General features: G+C 44.2%; 1 protein-coding gene across 1 annotated transcript in view; it reads left to right on the forward strand.

The window, feature by feature from the left end:
- Window positions 1–17,687, forward strand: part of TMEM132C (transmembrane protein 132C) — a 446,846-nt gene that overhangs the window by 199,328 nt on the left and 229,831 nt on the right. The window lies entirely within an intron of this gene.

Here is a 17,687-nt window from a genome sequence, read left to right on the forward strand (position 1 = left end):
AATCCAGGTCTCTTGCATTGCAGGTTGATTCTTTATCATCTGAGCTACCAGGGAAGCCCTCAAAAAATAAGATCTGAAATTCAGAGAGGGCAGATTGAGTATTGATCAGAGTCCATATTCATAGTTTCCAAATTTGGATTTTCTCCCATCAATTTTGCAGAAGAGATCTGCTTGGGGTATAACAAATAGTCAGGACCTTTTCTCTTATGATAACAGAAACTCAAACTGGCTTAAGGGAAAAAGAAAGAAAGGAAAATAGTGGTTCATGAAAATTGAACCACTCTATCCTTGAAAAGTTTAAGGATAGAGCAGGCTTTGGGCATGGCTGGATCAAAGGCCAATAACAGTATCATTAGGACATGTATTGTCTTTATGTTCAGTTCTCGCCCCTGCTTTCTTCTATGATGCATTTGTTCTAGGCAGCCTCTACTCACAGGGTAGCCAGGTAGCTAACAGAAAACTCAGATCTATATCCTTTTAGCATAGCACGTCCAGCTGCTCAAACCAAAGTCTTGGGATGGGTTCTTAGTGTCCCAAATTGGATCACGGGACTGTTCCTGAACTGATCACTGTGAACAGTCTTGGTCTAGCTTAATTGTTGCGCCTACCCCCTGAGCAGGAGGGTGGATCAGTCCCAGCTAACCCACACTGAGTGGTGAGGGCTCCCCTAAAGAAATGAGAGACATCACCAGAAGAAGAGAGGATGGACAATGGACAGCCACAGCAGCAGATGTCGGCCAATAAAGCCAGTTTCCAAGAAGGAGCTGCTGTTTTCACTCAGCCCATGCTTTGTCAGGGAAATTAATGGATGCTCTTGCCACTTCCCTGCCTGATCTCAACTTGGTTCTTTTCAGTCATCATTAGGTTTTAGGCTTTTTCTACTAGAGTTTTTCACAGTGTAGCAACTCATTAGCCGGTGGACAGGATAGACCCCCTTACCAAAGAGAAAGGGAAACAGGCCGGGGTAGCCCTGAGCTTCTGATGGCTCAGCCTGCAGTGATTCCTTAATTTGAAAATGGGTAGCTAGGGAGAGGAAGTGTCATCATCAGTCCTCTTGGACATCTTTGTACTATTTTTTAAGAGAGTTAACGAAGGCGTGTTTGACAAAATAACAATAACACAGCCTTGTTGGTGACCTTGTCAGTGACCCAAATTAAAAAACCATTTATCTTCTCTGTGTGTAAATTTCACTTTAGAAAGCTTGCTCCTGGCAGCTGTTAATTAGAAGGGGGAAAAGAGGTAATTGACATTCTAAAATCTTTTCCTGCATGTCATCTTTCTCTTCATTTCACTGGGAGGAGTATAATTAGCAAAGAGGAGTGGTAGGATCTATGGATCTGTGAACAATGGATAAGTAGTCATTGCCCCCACCAAAAGAAATAAAAGGTCTAGGGAAAGGATTTGGCCTGAAGACTATTGACTTGAGACCCCTAAAAAGTGAAACAAAGTTTTCATTGCACCTCATTTCAGGGAGCTCCCTGCTCAGGCCCCAGGACTGCTGTGCACAGTTGTACAAGTTGTGCACTGCTCAAGTAGGATCAGCTGAGGAGATGATGGGTGCTGAAATGCATCCCAGTTATTGCTCAGCAAGCCAGGGCCCCATGGGTTTGTGTCCATCCAAAGGAAACTTTTTTTCAAAAATTCATTCAAAAGTGATGTGTGTTGCAGTAGACTGACTTCTCCCCTGAAGACCCTAGAAGAAGCCTCACTTTTGCTTTGGTTCACTTTCCAAGGCTCATCATTATAAATTCCCTTCTCCAGGAATAGTGTAGTTCCTGGCTTAAGGCCCATTCATAAAAATATATCTAAGTTAAATTGTTCAGTACTATTTGGATGCTACTTCATTCTATACCTGAAAAGTTTCTGCTGCCTGTTAATTGTTTCATAAAATGATAGTCATAGCCTGCTTTGGGCATCTGGCTGGTACTTATGTGTCCAGCAGGAGATGGGAGCTTTCTTCACCCTGCAGTCTAACTTCTTTGGAGCTCTGGGAATAAATACAGGCCCCCCTTTGCATCAATGTTTACAAAAGCAGACTCAAATACAGTAGTCTGTATTAAGAAACAAAAAATGTATCTGTGATAATGATGTATGTTTTTTCTTTTTCTTTTATTTTTTGGTTTTAACATTTCATTTATTTATTTATTTTAAATTAATTTTTTATTAAACATTTTAAAAAGTGTTTGTTTATTTATGTGGCTGCATTGGGTCTCAGCTACAGTACCTGGGTGTCTCTCTACTTGTGGTGCGCAGGCTCCAGAGCTCACAGGCTCAGTAGTTCTGGTAATGGCTTTAGTTGCCCTGTGACTTACGGGAGCTTAGCTCTCTAATCAGGGATTGAACCCTTATCCCCTGCACTGGAAGGCAGACTGTCAACCACTGGACCACCAGGAAAGTCCCCACTTTTTTTTTTTTTAATTTTATTTTATTTTTAAACTTTACAAAATTGTATTCGTTTTGCCAAATATCAAAATGAATCCGCCACAGGTATACATGTGTTCCCCATCCTGAACCCTCCTCCCTCCCCATACCATCCCTCTGGGTCGTCCCAGTGCACTAGCCCCAAGCATCCAGTATCTTGCATCGAACCTGGATGTTTTTTCTTTTTCAGCAGAGATTTACTGAGCACCTATTATGTTGATAGATGCTTTAATAGCATGTCTGTGAATAAGAAAGTTCAAGAATTCTTTCTCCTCAGAGCTTACATTCCAACAGCAAACCACGTTCAATAAATAAGTAAACAAATGCAGACATAAGATAGTTTCAGATGCCAAAGAGGGTTTTGAAGACAAGAAAGTCGGATTGTGACTGGTTATTTTTGATTGGGTCATCAGGGACCATCTTCCTGAGCAAATGACATTTGAGCAGAATATGAATAACAGGAAAGATCTGGCTGTGTGAAAATACAAGAGAAGGGTGAGCCAGAGGGTGAGAACAGCCAGTGCAAAGGCCCTGAGAGAGGACCAAGGTGGGCCCATTCAAAGGACAGAAGGATAATTGTGGCTGGAGTGTTGAAAGAAGGTGAGGAAGGAAAAGTAGGCGGGCAGTGCAGAAGAGTTTGCATTGTACTCATCATGTGGAGGGAATCCCTAGGCTCTTTGCTCTGTTCCTGTCTTATAAATCCAGCCTCGCATTTGAGGCTTCTGTTTAGGTATTTATGTTTCATCTCAAGTCAGGGGGACAAGCAAAACCCTGGTCCCACCAGCAACCCACCCCATAATGAAAATTCAGCAGTCATACATTCTACCCATGCATTCTCCATCTCAGTGAAAGTACTGCCATCTGCCTGATGCTCAGTCTCCAAGCCCACGAGTCATGCTGGATTTCTTCCCCTTTACTGTTCAGCACATCCTGTTCACTCCACTCCAGAATATATCCTGGTTCCAACCCTAGCCCCAGAACTCCTCCATCATCTCTATGCCCAGCCTGCATTATCATGTGCCTGGACAACCTCAACACAGCATGGCTGCTCCCCAGCATCAACCCTACTCTATAATCTATTCTCCACATGGCACCCTTGGGGGCTTTTTTACAGTGTAAATTAGAAGATGTTAGTTCATTCTGCTTAATACCCTCCACATTTTTCTCGTCACATTTGGGGTGCCAATTCTGATGGGGGTCCCTCCTTCCATTCCCTAAGAATGCAGCCATGACTTTATATAATATTTTCTATTTGCCCCCATGAATCCACTCCACCCCGTGACACCCGATTGGCAGGGGCTGACTTCTCTTCCGGAGAAGGCAATGGCACCCCACTCCAGTACTCTTGCCTGGAGAATTCCATGGATGGAGGAACCTGGTAGGCTGCAGTCCATGGGGTCGCACAGAGTCAGACATGACTGAGTGACTTCACTTTCACTTTTCACTTTCATGCATTGGAGAAGGAAATGGCAACCCACTCCAGTGTTCTTGCCTGGAGAGAATCCCAGGGAAGGCAGAGCCTGGTGGGCTGCCGTCTATGGGGTCACACAGAGTTGGACACGACTGAAGCAACTTAGCAGCAGACTCCTCTTCATCTCACCTCTCCCACCCCCTCCCTAGATCATTGCTTGGCATGTGGTAAGAGGTCATAACCATTTGTCAGATGAATTGTCTTCCAGGTTCATGCAGAGTCTCAGATGAAGTTACTCACTGGGAGCCACTGAGAATTCTTCTCTAATATAAAGTCCTGGAGCTGGGCAGCATGCATTATCATCATAGATAACTCCTTTGGGGGGAATTTAAAAGGTGGGACTGGTGGAAGCAGCCACACATCCGAGGAAGAGAAAAAGACAGCTTCCAACAGGCAGTTGAAATGATCCCTGGAGAAATAACTTTGAAATTGGACTTTTTATTTCCTTATTTGAGCATTCATTGTTTTCCCTGGTAGCTCGTATTCCCAGAACTGTTAGTAATGTGAGGTATAAAAGCTAAATATTTATATAGAAGCTAAACTTTTACCAAGGTGAAAACACAAAAGGACCCAGCCATCCTTCTTCCTGCAAGAGTGTCATGGAGAATTACCAATCATTTGTGAATAGACGGTCATAGAAAGGAAGGAGACAAATGAGTTCACTCTGGGAGCCACAAACCCAAAGGTCCACGTGCCCTGGGAGGGACCTATCATATAAGCAAAAGTGTATGATGCAGGGAGTCAAAATGTCAGCCACTGGTTCCTTTAGATGTGCGAGCATGTTTTGCTTGGCTTAGGTAGTTTCCACTTCACTCATTCTGTTGCCAACATTTCAGCTTTTCGTTTGAAAACTCACCTTTCTGAAATCTTACAGAAATTCACAGCATTTAGCGATATGGATCATCTAGAACCAAGGGGAGCCTGATTCCCCCTTCAGGTCTGAGTTTTCTCACACCTGGACAGCTTCACTTCTTAATGTTATCTGTTCTGGCATTGGTAGCTGTTCAGGTTGGGGAGCCCTGACCCACTGCTTCATATAGAATAAGACAGACGCTAAAATTGCTCAGGAGGGGCTGGAAGGGGTCGGGGGGATTGGATGAAGGTGGTCAAAAGGTACGAATTTCTAGTTATCAGATAAATACACACTAGGGTTGTAATGTAGAACATGATTAGTACATGATGTATGTTATATATGAGTCATGAAGACAGTGAATCCTGAATTCTCATCACAAGAAAAAAAATTTTTTTCTATTTCTTTAGTGTTGTATCTATATGAGATGATGGATGGTTACCAAACTTATTGTGAGGACCATTTTGTGATGTTTGTAAGTCAGATCATGATGCTGTACACCTTAAATGTATTTAGTGCTAATGTCTATTATATCTCAGGATTGTTGTTGTTGTTCAGTCACTAAATCATGTTTGACTCTTTTTGATCCCAGAGACTGGAGCCTGCCAGGCTCCTCTATCCATGGGATTCTCCAGGCAAGAATACTGGAGTGAGTTGCCATTTCCTTCTCCTGGGGATCTTCCCAACCCAGGAATGAAACCCATGTCTCCTGCGTTGGCAGGCAGATTCTATACCACTGAGCTGCCTGGGAAGTCCATATCTCAGTATTTCTCAGCCATAAAAAGGAACAAAATTCAGTCATTGTAGAGATGTGGATGGATCTAGAGTCTGCCATACAGAATGAAATGTCAGAAAGAGAAAAACAAATTCTGTATATTAACACATATATGTGGAATCTAGAAAAATGATACAGAGGAACCTATTTGCAGGACAGGAATAGATATATAGGCTTAGAGAAGGGACGTGTAGACACAGCGGGGGAAGGAGAGGGTGGAACAAATTGGGAGATTAGAATTGACATCCATACACTGCTGCTGCTTCTGCTGCTGCTGCTAAGTCACTTCAGTCGTGTCCGACTCTGTGTGACCCCATAGATGGCAGCCCACCAGGCTCCCGCATCCCTGGGATTCTCCATGCAAGAACACGGGAGTGGGCTGCCATTTCCTTCTCCAATGCATGAAAGTGAAAAGTGAAAGTGAAGTCGCTCAGTCATGTCCGACTCTTTGCGACCCCATGGACTGCAGCCCACCAGGCTCCTCTGTCCATGGGATTTTCCAGGCAAGAGTATTGGAGTGGGTGCCATTGCCTTCTCCGCATCCATCCACTACCACGTGTAAAACAGATAGTGGGAAGCTGCTATATAGCACAGGGAGCTCAGCTCGGTGCTCTGTGATGAGGATTGGGATGGGGTGGGAGGGACGGAGGCTCAAGAGGGAGGGGATAGATGTATACATATAGTTGATTCACATAGTTGTACAGTAGATACTAACAGAACATTGTAAAGCAAATGTACCCCTATTTTTAAAAAAAAAACTAGAAGAAAAAAATAAAAGTGCTGTGGACAGAGGCATCAATTCATCCTGATAAACCAGTAAAGAGTTTATAGAGCTCTTGAGCTGATGCTTGAATTGTGAGTAGTGTTTCAACATGATAAAGCCAGAGGAGGGTTTATAGGTAAAAGACAGAAGAAGGGCAGATATTCCAGTGTCTGGTTGTGTGAGCAGGGAAGGTAGACTGGTCCTTGGCTTCCCATCTAATTGGGCGTTTGCCGCATTTATAATGCAAGTATCAGACACATTGCTAATTTGGAAAGAAAATCCTCCTTAGGAACTGTTTATACCCGCTCTCATCTCATGCTCCGGGTGTGTTTGGGTGGCTTCTTCCTTAATCGCTTTGTTTGAGAAATTAGGAAAAGATGCTGTTGGCACGCGGGGACAATGGAGAAACAGCAGCTGCCAGAGATTTTCTTCCCTGCACCAGCAGGAAATTCATATTCTTAATAAAAAAACGCCAAATTGTCATGTCTTGTAGAGAGTGAACATTATGGAGTTTTTGATGATAACGGCTGTGCCAGCTTGGGCTATTGCTTAAATGATTGAATTAAATTAGTTTATATTTTAATGAGGTGGCTAATCAGGGGCTGATTGTTACGGGGGATTGTGAGCCAATTGAGCTAAGTTTTGTTTTCTTTGCCGTTCTTTCTCGTTTTTGTTGTTATCCCGTGAACTGGAACTAATATGCTCCAAGCTGCCCTCTAAGCCTCTCAGTAGCAGGATTCAGGCTCAGATTTTGGGCTCCGAGGAAGCAGGGGCCTTCCCAACACTGGCCTGGGGCTTATTTGGAAGAGATTCTTGGATGGTTTGCCTGAATGCTTTTCAGGTTTCTGTGAGGAGCCATGGCGTGTCGGAGAGAGCAGGCTCTGAAGCCGAGATTTGAGTTCTAATTTGTGGCCTCTGATGAGCTGCGTTAGAAACAAGCCTTCGCTCTCTCCAACCCTCTGTTTCTGCTCCTGTAAAAAGACACCTGCATCTGTCCATCCGTCTGTCCATTCTTCCAACAGACATGTGATGTGTGCCCTTCATGTGTTCCTCCCTACCCCTGTGAGGCTGACAGTCCAGTGGAAGAGACAGGGGTAGATCCAATGGGCACACTAATACAGTTGCGTGCAAAGGGGCTATATGGGTGTTGTTTGGATGTGGATGGGAGGGTCTGGCTCTATGAGGAGTCAGCAAAGGCCAGGGGAATATCTGATGAAGATGCGATGCTAGTTTATGTCCAGGGTTGAGCAGGTGCTAGCACAGCTGTTCAGGGGAATACTTAGAAGGCAGGGTAAAGGTGTTGCTTGGGCAAAGAGTGGTCCAAACAGAAAGACAAGTCTTGGGTGACAGGGGTGATGGAAAGTTAGGGGTGATGCCTGAAGCCCTGGTGAAGGGGGCCCTAGTGAAGCAAGGGCGGGGTGGGGGTCGGGGGCTTGGACCTTCTCCTGAGAACACAGGGAAGCGATAGAGTAGGGGACTGATCAGATTTAATTAAAAATTTTTTTGTTATTGTAGTAGAGTCAATTGACAACGTTGTGTTAATTTCTGCTGTATAGCAAAGTGATTCATATATATATGTATAAACACATATATGTGTATATATACTTATTTTTCATATTCTTTTCCTTGATAGTTTATCACAGGATGTAGTTTCCTGTGCATGCACGTGCTATACAGTAGGACCTCATTGTTTATCCGTTCTATATGTAATAGTTTGCATCTGCTAACCCCAAACTCTTAATCCACCCCTCCCCCAGGCACTCTGACAGCCACAGGAGAGCATCAGTGGGGAAGGCTGAGCAAGGTTGAGATTTCCCAAATTATCAAGTGCACCACCTATTTTGTTGTTGTTCAGTCACCAAGTCGTGTCCCACTCTTTTGCGACCCCATAGACTGTAGCCTGCTAGGCTCCTCTGTCCATGGCTTTCCCGGGCAAGAAGACTGCAGCAGGTTTCCATTTCCTTCTCCAGGGGATCTGAAAAAGAATATATATATATATATATATATATATATATATATATGCATAAATTATGTTATAAATTGTTGTAATAAATATATAATATATAATATAATATATAATTAAAATTTATAATAAATAAATTGTTATAAAGTGTTATAAATTAACTATAGTTCAATTAAAAATGGTTGAAATAAATAGAATAAAATGCATTAGAAACCATCTGGAAATGTCCACACCTAACCAACAGGAAGAATTACCTGGGAAGAAGAGATGGTCAGAAAGATATTATCATTTTTATGTAATACTAAAAACAGAAACACATGTTATCTTATGACTTAGAACACATATACAAGTGTGAGTGTATAAAACAAATAATAGAAAATGTGCTCTTCTATAGTGTCTTTGAGTGTTTGTCTTTACACATATATATGCATTTGTGTATATATATATACACACACACACATGCCTATATATGTGAATGTACATGTTTATATCTAAAAATCAAGTTTCACAAAACAATATATACTTTTGTTTTGTGCAAGAAACTGGTATTTTTTTCTACCTGTTCTCCTTCATTCCTTATAAAAGGCTGCTTGACAACTACTAAATTGATTTCAAAACTCAGAATGGCCTGCCATTGGAAAAACACTGATTTGAAAAATCCTGGGTCCTGATGGGGCCAGCTTTTGAGAAGCTGGAGTGGAGTGCAGATGGGCAGGATGCCAGGTTGGCCAGTGGCCATTCATTTCATTTTTGCTGGGTGATGAGAAGAGGGAAAAGGTCACCCACCAAGGCAGAGACAGTGGCTTTGCTGACTAGCCACTCTGTCCTGGTGATGACAGATGATTTCAAACCAGTGAACTCTGACAGAGGAGAAATGTTTGTTGCCTTCTGTCTGAATTTCCTGTGGTTCCTGGGACCAATTTCTGCCCAGGTTAATTGATTTCTCTTTGGTTTTTTAGCGCAGGCAGGGGCTAAAGCATCTTCTAATGGCTTGTTAATCATGCGCTTCTCTCTTACCTCCTGGTCTTGGCTAGCCAATCTTCCAACAGTTGCTAATTGGACAAGGAAATATGCAACAGAGCAGAGAAAAGGATGAAGAGGGCTAATGCAGTTACTGATTCAGCTAGTAATGCAAGGATGGGTTAATCACGCATACGTTGAAGAGCCGATCAGATCTCAATAGATCCCATTGATTCCATGAGGCACACCCAGCTGAGCCAGTGGGGCTTAGAGCAGGTAGACTCTGTTAGATTGAATTTACTGTTAAGAGGAATGTTGTTCCAATTTTGATGGACCCCTTGCATTGAGTGGGCAAACTTTTTCTGGGAGTAAAGGGCCAAATAGCACATATTTTATCTTTGTTAACTAGAGGGCGTTTGTCCAAACAAAGTACAATTCCACCGTCAGATTTCAAAAGCAGCCGTAGACAATACGTAAGCAAATGCCAGCTTCGCTGGTGGCTCAGCTGGTAAAGAATCTGCCTGCAATGCAGGGGACCTGGGTTCAATCCCTGGGTTGGGAAGATCCCATGGAGAAGGAAATGGCAATCCCCTCCAGTACTCTTGCCTGGGAAATCCCATGGACAGAGGAACCTGGCGGGATACAGTCCCTGGGGTCACAGAGTTGGACATGACTGAACAACTAACTCTACTACACTAAACAAATGAGTATGCTGCATTTCAATACACTGTTTGCAAAAGTAATCAACCATCTCTTCTGCACTTAGATTTTTCTGCAGTGGATTATGTTACAAGTAATCTTTGAACCAGGGCTTCCCAACCTAGCAATGTTGACATTTTGAATTGGGTATTTCTTGGTCCTATGCATTAAAGATGTTTAGCAGCATTCCTGGCCTCTACAAGCTTGATGCCAGGGTAGAGAACACCAGAAACTTCTCCAGGCATGGCAGAGTTCCCCAGGGGGGGCACAATCACCCTCAGGTGAGAACTCTTGCTTTAAACCCTTCACTCTTATTTCCCTTCATTTTGTATTTTGTGTGTTTGTTCTCTCTAGCCAAGATATTATGGCATTGATTTGAGGATTTGGAAGGGTAGACCATCCCTGGCTGAGGGGTTAGCTTATAAGATTAATTCTTCTGTCTGAATCTTGGTCTTCGATCTTCTGAACAAAATGAGAGGGTATTGTCAAGCCTTGTTCCTAAATCTGAACATTGCTAGGGATAATAGAGATAGATGTATGAGATAAGAGTTTTAGAAGTTATCTTTACCAGACAGGTTTAAAATGGGAGGAACATTTTGAGCGAGAAGCAGCATCACGCGCTATGGTGCTTATGTGCACAGATCCTGGAGTCAGACTGCCTGAAATACGATACAGATGCCAACACTTTCTGACTGTGACCTTGGGCAAGCTACTTGACCTTTCTGTGCCTCAGTCATCTCATCTGTAAAATGGGAATAACGTTCATCCTTTCCTGGTATGGCTGTGTTGAACATTGAACAAATTGAACCTCAAAGTATCTGGCCCTAAAGTAAGCCCTCTGTAGAATAATATAAATAAAACAAAAACTAAAGAGGGCAATTTAATGGTCAGTTGCTGGCATCAGTAAACTAGGAAATGTGGAAATATTTGGTAGAATGTGGAAAGCAGTGTTTTGAGTACCCTGAAAATCAAACCAGGCTGTATAACTATAGACTGGGGGTGGTTTGGGGGTTTGTTGTTGTTGTTCAGTCACTAAATTGTGTCCGATTCTTTGCAACCCCATCGACTGCAGCATGCCAGGCTTCCCTGTCCTTTGCTATCTTCTGGAGTTTGCTCAGACTCATGTCCATTGAATCAGTGATGCTGTCCAACCAGAGGATGAGATTGATGAGATGGTTTAGGAGTAATACCAATGAAATATCATACCAGGGCTTCCCTGGTGGCTCAGCTGGTAAAGAACTCACCTGCAATGTGGGAGACCTGGGTTCAATTCCTGGGTTGGGACGATCCCCTGGAGAAGGGAAAGGCTACCCACTCCAGTATTCTGGCCTGGAGAATTCCATGGACTGTATAGTCCATGGGGTCACAAAGAGTTGGATATGACTGAGCAACTTTCACTTTCACCTTCTTTCATGGCATTTCCTAGATATGCACACAGGTTGGGCTTCCCAGGTGGCTCAGTGGTAAAGAGTCTGCATACCAATGCAGGAGATAGAAGAGTCGTGGGTTCAATCCCTGGATCAAGAACATTCCCTGGAGTAGGAAATGGCAACTCACTCTAATATCCTTTCCTGGGAAACTCCATGGACAGAGGAGCCGGGTTGGCGCCAGTCCATGGCGTCTTGAAGAGTTGGACACGACTGAGTGGGCACACACACACACACACGTACACAGGTTGCCGGGGAGTTGCTGATGTTTTCAAGGCATTTTGAGGTTAACTCTCCAGGAGGAGTGGCATCCTGCTTTTAATGAGCTTCTGGGCCAATTGATGATACAGTGTGTGGATTGGCATTCGGAGCAATGGGAAAATGTAAGACGAAAAAACTCTTGGTAGCCCCCTGTATCTCTGTGCCTGTAACCCTGCTGATAAGTAAAGAGTATAATCTTCCCCAGCTTTCCCTGTCTGTTTCAGATAACACACATGCTTTGCAGGGTGCTAGCAGTTCTTGGGCAGAAAGGACCTGCAGCCACACAAGCTTGAAAAATATTCCTCTAATCAAAGGGAATTATGGCTCTTCCTGGACCTCTCAGAGCCCCATTACACAGGGACTCTGGGGTGGGGGTTGTAGGCAGAAGTTTCTCCCTACTTTCTATCCAGTTCATGTTGATATTGTACTGCTGGGGAAAGTCCACGTCTGACAGCTCTCCTTCCACATGTGGACTGAGAACTTGGGTGCAGCTGAACAACTGGCAGAAGCTTTGATGATGTCAAGCCGGGTCCTCAGTATATCATGTTTTCTGTGTTAACGATTCATGTCGCATCCCTGCTGTGAATTTCAAGGAGGAATGATTCCATGTTGGTATTAGGAAAATCTGTGGCTGACACCCAGTTATGGAACAGAGCTGGGCCAGAGGACCACAAGCATCAAAGGCTCAGCTTTGACCTTCACCTTCGTCTATTGGCACTGCTCTCAGAGAATATCACAGACTGGGTGCTTGTACAACAGATATTTATGTCCCCCAGTCCTAGAGACTGGAGGTCCCAGATCAAAGTGCCTGTGGGTTCAGTGTCTGGAGAAGACCCACTTCCTGGTTCATGAACGACTATCTTCTTTGTGTCCCCATATTGCGACAGCAGGGGAGCTCTCTGGCTTCTCTTTAACAAGAACGCTAATCTCATTCATGAGGACTCCCCCATCATGACTTATTCAGCCACCAAAGGCTCACCTCAAATACAGTTGCACTGGGGGGAGTCAGCTTTTTAAAAAAGAAATATTTTTATTTACCTATTCTTTAACTTTTAATTGTTTTGGCTGCGCCGGGTCTTAGTGGTGGCATGTGGGATCTTTGACCTTTTTTTTTTGGCATTTGAAGTCTTAGTTCAGGCATATAGGATCTAGTTCCTGACTGGGGATCAAACCCACCCCCCCTGCCTTGGGAGCATGGAGTCCTAGCCAGTGGACCACCAGGGAAGTCCCGGGGGTTAGCTTTTAAAATATGAATTTTTCAGGGACACAGACATTCCGACGGTAGTAGCCTCAATTCATTGGAGCAAGTATACCTAGCCTCCTTGAAAACATGACCATAAAACAGCTTTTCTCACCCTCCATCCTTTAGTTTTAAAATAGTACCTCGTGGTGTACCATTCTTGTGGTTCATGTAGCCAAGATTCTGCTTCATACACAAGGTCAGGCTATGTGTTTAGTTTTTAAGAGCTGCCATAAAAAATTACCCTCTACGTGGTGGCTTAACACAACAGAAGTGTATGCTCTCACAAGTTATGGGGGCTGAAAGCTTGAAATCAAGTTCTTGGCAGAGTTTCTTCCTTCTGAAGGCTCCAGGGGAGAATCTGTCCTCGCTTCTTGCAGCTTCTGGTGGCTCTAGACACTTCTCAGCATGTGGTTGCATCACTCCCGTCTCTGCCTCCATCGTCACTTGGCTTCTCCTCCTTTTGGCCCCTTTTCTCCGTGTGTCTTAAAGGACACTCATTGATGGATTTAGAATCCACCTGTATAAGCTTGGATGATCTCATCTTTCGATCCTTAATTACATCTGCAAAGACTCTTTTTCCAAATAAAGTCACATTCGCAGTTATCTGGGAAATGGATGTATCTTCTAGGGGGTCACTGTTCCATACAGTACAGGTCATGTCATCTTGAAAACTGCTGATGCTGCTAATAACAACTTACTTGATTGGCCTCTTAGCTCCGTTATGTGACTTCTTGGCATTGATGGATCATTCTGTCAGAAAACTCTAGAAAGGAGGTCGCTAAACTGGAGTGAATATCAGTATGTTCTGAAGGGCTTAACCTGCCTGAGAATGAAACATAGATTACTTGGTCCCGCCCCACAGTGTCTGATCTGGCAAGTCTTGGATGGGAATTTGTTTATTTAAGAAGTTTACAGGTAATGCCAATGCTGTTGGTCCAGCGACCCTACTATAAGAATCATTGCCTAATAGGTTTTCTCCTGGAGAGAATTCACCAACATTCTGGACCCTGTGGTCTGTGTTCCTGGATAAACCTCCAGTTCCCTAAATTGTAGCTTAAAAGCTTGACTACCTTTAGCACACCCTGTGATGCTCCAGAAAAGCATCCCTCCCACCAAGGATGCCATTGGCCCGTAAGGATGTGATGCAGCCAGCTGCCAATGGCTCAGCTTCAATGGAGACACAATTTATTTGCAACAAAGCTGCAGAACAATGCTTCTTAAAGTGTGTCCAACTCTTTGCAACCCTTTGAACCATAGCCCGCCAGGCTCCTCTGTCTATAGGATTTTTTTCAGGCAAGAATACTGGAGTGGGTTGCCGTTTCCTCCCCTAAGGGATGTTCCCGATCCAGGGATCGAGCCTGCGTCTCCTGTGTCTCCTGCATCTCCTGCCTTACAGGCGGATTCTTTACCCACTGAGCCACTGGGGAAGCCCTAAACTCAAGCACATTTTCTCAAGTAAGATTACATTGACATCAGAGGTAATATTTTGATATTTGTCAGAGTAATTAGAATGCCCGATGAGAACGCTCATTGAAGTGGAGAAAATTTGACATACCTGGAAGGTAAATTATAGTATAGCCGGCTTGTGACACTCAATGCAAACCCTTATTTTTGTTATGAATTCCAGATTTATGATTACGCCTCTTCTTTGAGCCATGGTCTGTTGAAAACTCCACAGTGGCAAGCTGCACAAATTGGTGAAAAATAGGAAATCTCAGGGGGAAAAAAAACAAACAAACTACCCCTCTCTTGAAAACAGCAGCTTGGTGCAAAACTCCCAAATCATCTGTGTCTCGGTTTTATGTTTGCGAGTGGTTGTCAGGCAATGCCTTCTGTGGAATTCTTCTCCACTCAGGACAGTGGACTGCCCAGCTGCCTTTCCAAGAGCATAGGAGAGCCAAAATGAGGTCAGATGGTAAGGAGCAGGAGGCAAGGAGGTGAGAATAAGGTAACAATTCTGCAGAGCAGCTGGGGGGAAAGTATGGCAGAGTTTCAGCCACATGAAATTCATTTCCCAAATTCAGTGCATGCAGCCAGGAGGCGGAGAAAGCGGGTAACACAGTCAGAAGACAAGGGGTGGGTCGTCCAATCACAATAGCCCCCCCCACCCCCTTCCACACGTCATTTCTTGGGCATCCAGGAAGTTACTTGCAGGGTTTTTTTTTTTTCCCCTGATAAAAAAAGCTGAGGCTAAACACAAAAAGCCACACGCTGTATTTATTTTCATTCCATTTATACATAATCTTATTTATATCATATGTCCAGAATTGAGAAATCCAAAGAAACAGAAAGTAAATTAGTGGTTGCAGGTGCCGGGAAGAGAAGCTGGGGGAGGGACCTGCTGGTAGACACAGGGTTCTTTTGCATGGAGCGGGGGGTTGATGGAATGCTTCGGATAGAGATAGTGGTAAGACTTGCCCCATTCTGTGAAGACATTAATGCACACTGGCTGTCCTTTAATATTGTGAGTTATACAGTGTATGAATTATACCTCTGTTTTTAAAAGTTGTTTAGGGACTTCCCGGGTGGCTCAATAGTTAAGCATCTGCCTGCCAAAGTAGGAGACACCAGTTCAATCCCCGGTCCGAGAAGATTCCAGATGCTACAGGGCAACTGAGCCCGTGCTCCACAACCACTGAGCCGGTGCTCCACAACCACTGAGCCCGTGCTCCACAACCACTGAGCCGGTGCTCCACAACCACTGAGCCCGTGCTCCACGACCACTGAGCCCGTGCTCCACGACAAGAGAAGCCACCACAATAAGAAGCCTCTGCACTGCAACTGCAGAGTAGCCAGCCTCTGCATTCACAACTTGAGAAAAGCCCGTGCAGCAACAAAGACTCAGCACAGCCATAGATAAATAAATAAAATTATGAAGAAGTTGTTTAGGCTTGAGATTATACTGAAGACCACTTTCTCCAGGAGGAAGCAAACTACAGAGAAAAAAAGGCAGATAGCTCAGTCAAATCTTCTCTCTCTCTCTCTTTTTCCTACATTTTTGTAGCTCTTTTCTTCAAACTAGCATCTGTTGAAGACATAATATGAGCAGAGTGAGAACAGTAGCAGCACAGGCTCAGGGGTTGCATATGTAACATCACCGAAGAGTCCCAGCTCTTCATGGGTGTAGGCCCTGTGCATCCCATTCCACAGGTGAGGAGACTGAGGTACTGCCGGCCCAGGGCCCTGAGCTACCAAGTAAGCACATTGGGATTGACTGGGGTAATAGGAGGCTAGTTTTCTCTGCTCGCTTCCACATCTTCCTTGTGACTCAGAAGCCTTTGAGGAATCTCTGCCCTACCAGTGACTTTTGGTCTCTAACTTCATCTGGGCGATAAATTAACCCACCTTATGGACCATGGGTTGGGAGTTAGCAACTGAGTGCCTCCTGCCTCCCTCTTGGCAGGCAGCAAGGCAAACCCACCTTTCCAGCGGGTCTCTGATCAGCCCCACGCTCTTCCCTCAGTCACTGGTGCCTGGCACAGGGCAGCAGAACATGATCGCCATTGATTAACTGACTTGGAACTACAGCAGCGCAGTTGCATGTCTGTGCCCACAAGATACAATTTGCATTCCTGGGATTGGGTAGCACTCCTGGCAAGGTTGGGGAAGGATTGTAGCATTCACACGGCTGCACGGAGAGATGCTCACATATCAGAATGTGTGCCATGCGGAAGGAAAGTGAGGCCACGGAAGGACACTTACTGACTCTGGGAGACTTTAAGGAGAGAGAGAGGATGAAGGAAGGAACATTTCTCATGGGGCTCGCAGTTGCCTCCAGCCTGGAAGCAGAACATGTTCTCTCGACATCATAAAATCATGTAGGGAAAAACCTGCTGTCTGATCTGATATGGAGGGCGCCTGTGAGATACATTTAGTATTAAGGGGGAAAAAAACCACAGAATTTGCTAAAAGTCTATCACACTGTAACTCTTTAGATCTCAGCCTTAGCTGAGCTACAGGACCACTTAAGAAGCTGTATAAAAAACATGAGTGCCTTGTCCCCAAGGCAGTAGATTCCTGATCTGTGAGTGTGGGGCCCAGGTGTCAGATCTTTAGATAAATCTGTTGTGCAGCCAGAACTGAGAAACAATGGATGTTCATGTAATACAAGGATATAAATGTTGGGACTTCCCTGGTAGCTTGGAAGTAAAGAATCCGCCTGCCAATGCAGGAGACACAGGTTCGATCCCTGGGTTGGGACGTTCCCCTGGAGGAGAAAGTGGCAACCCAGTCCAGTATTCTTGCCAGGATAATCCCATGGATAGAGGAGTCTGGCAGGCTACAGTCCATGGGGTCAGACATGACTGAGCAACTAAGCAGCAACAGAAAAGATATATGTCATACCATAATCCCTAAGTCAGGAACTTTATGATACTTTCCACAGTCTATAGCATGGATCTGATGCTGATGATCTGACATGGAGCTGATGTAATGATAATAGAAATAATGTGCACAATAAATGCAATGTGTCTGAATCATCCCAAAACCGTTCCCCACCCATCCATGAAAAAATTGTCTTCCATGAAATTGGTCCTTAGTGCCACAAAGGCTGGGGACTGCTGATGTATAGGACAAATTCTCAGTTATCCACTTAAATGCTAATAAATCCAAACCTGTACATAAAATGAAGTCTCACTTTCACTTTGATTTAGAATAGAACACCGTTATTTTCTCCAGGAAAATTAGTTTCCTTTCGGTAGTTTGCTGGTGTTTAACTGAAAGTCCATTGACGTATCAGTTAGCTACTGCTGTGTAACTAACCCTCTTCCTCCCCCCAACCCGCCGCCAAAATCAAAAACAAAAAATCTTAGTTGCCTAAAATAACATTTATTTGTTGCTTCTCACTGTGGTGAA

Source organism: Bubalus bubalis, chromosome 17 (assembly GCF_019923935.1).
Source record: "Bubalus bubalis isolate 160015118507 breed Murrah chromosome 17, NDDB_SH_1, whole genome shotgun sequence".
NCBI lineage: Eukaryota > Metazoa > Chordata > Mammalia > Artiodactyla > Bovidae > Bubalus > Bubalus bubalis.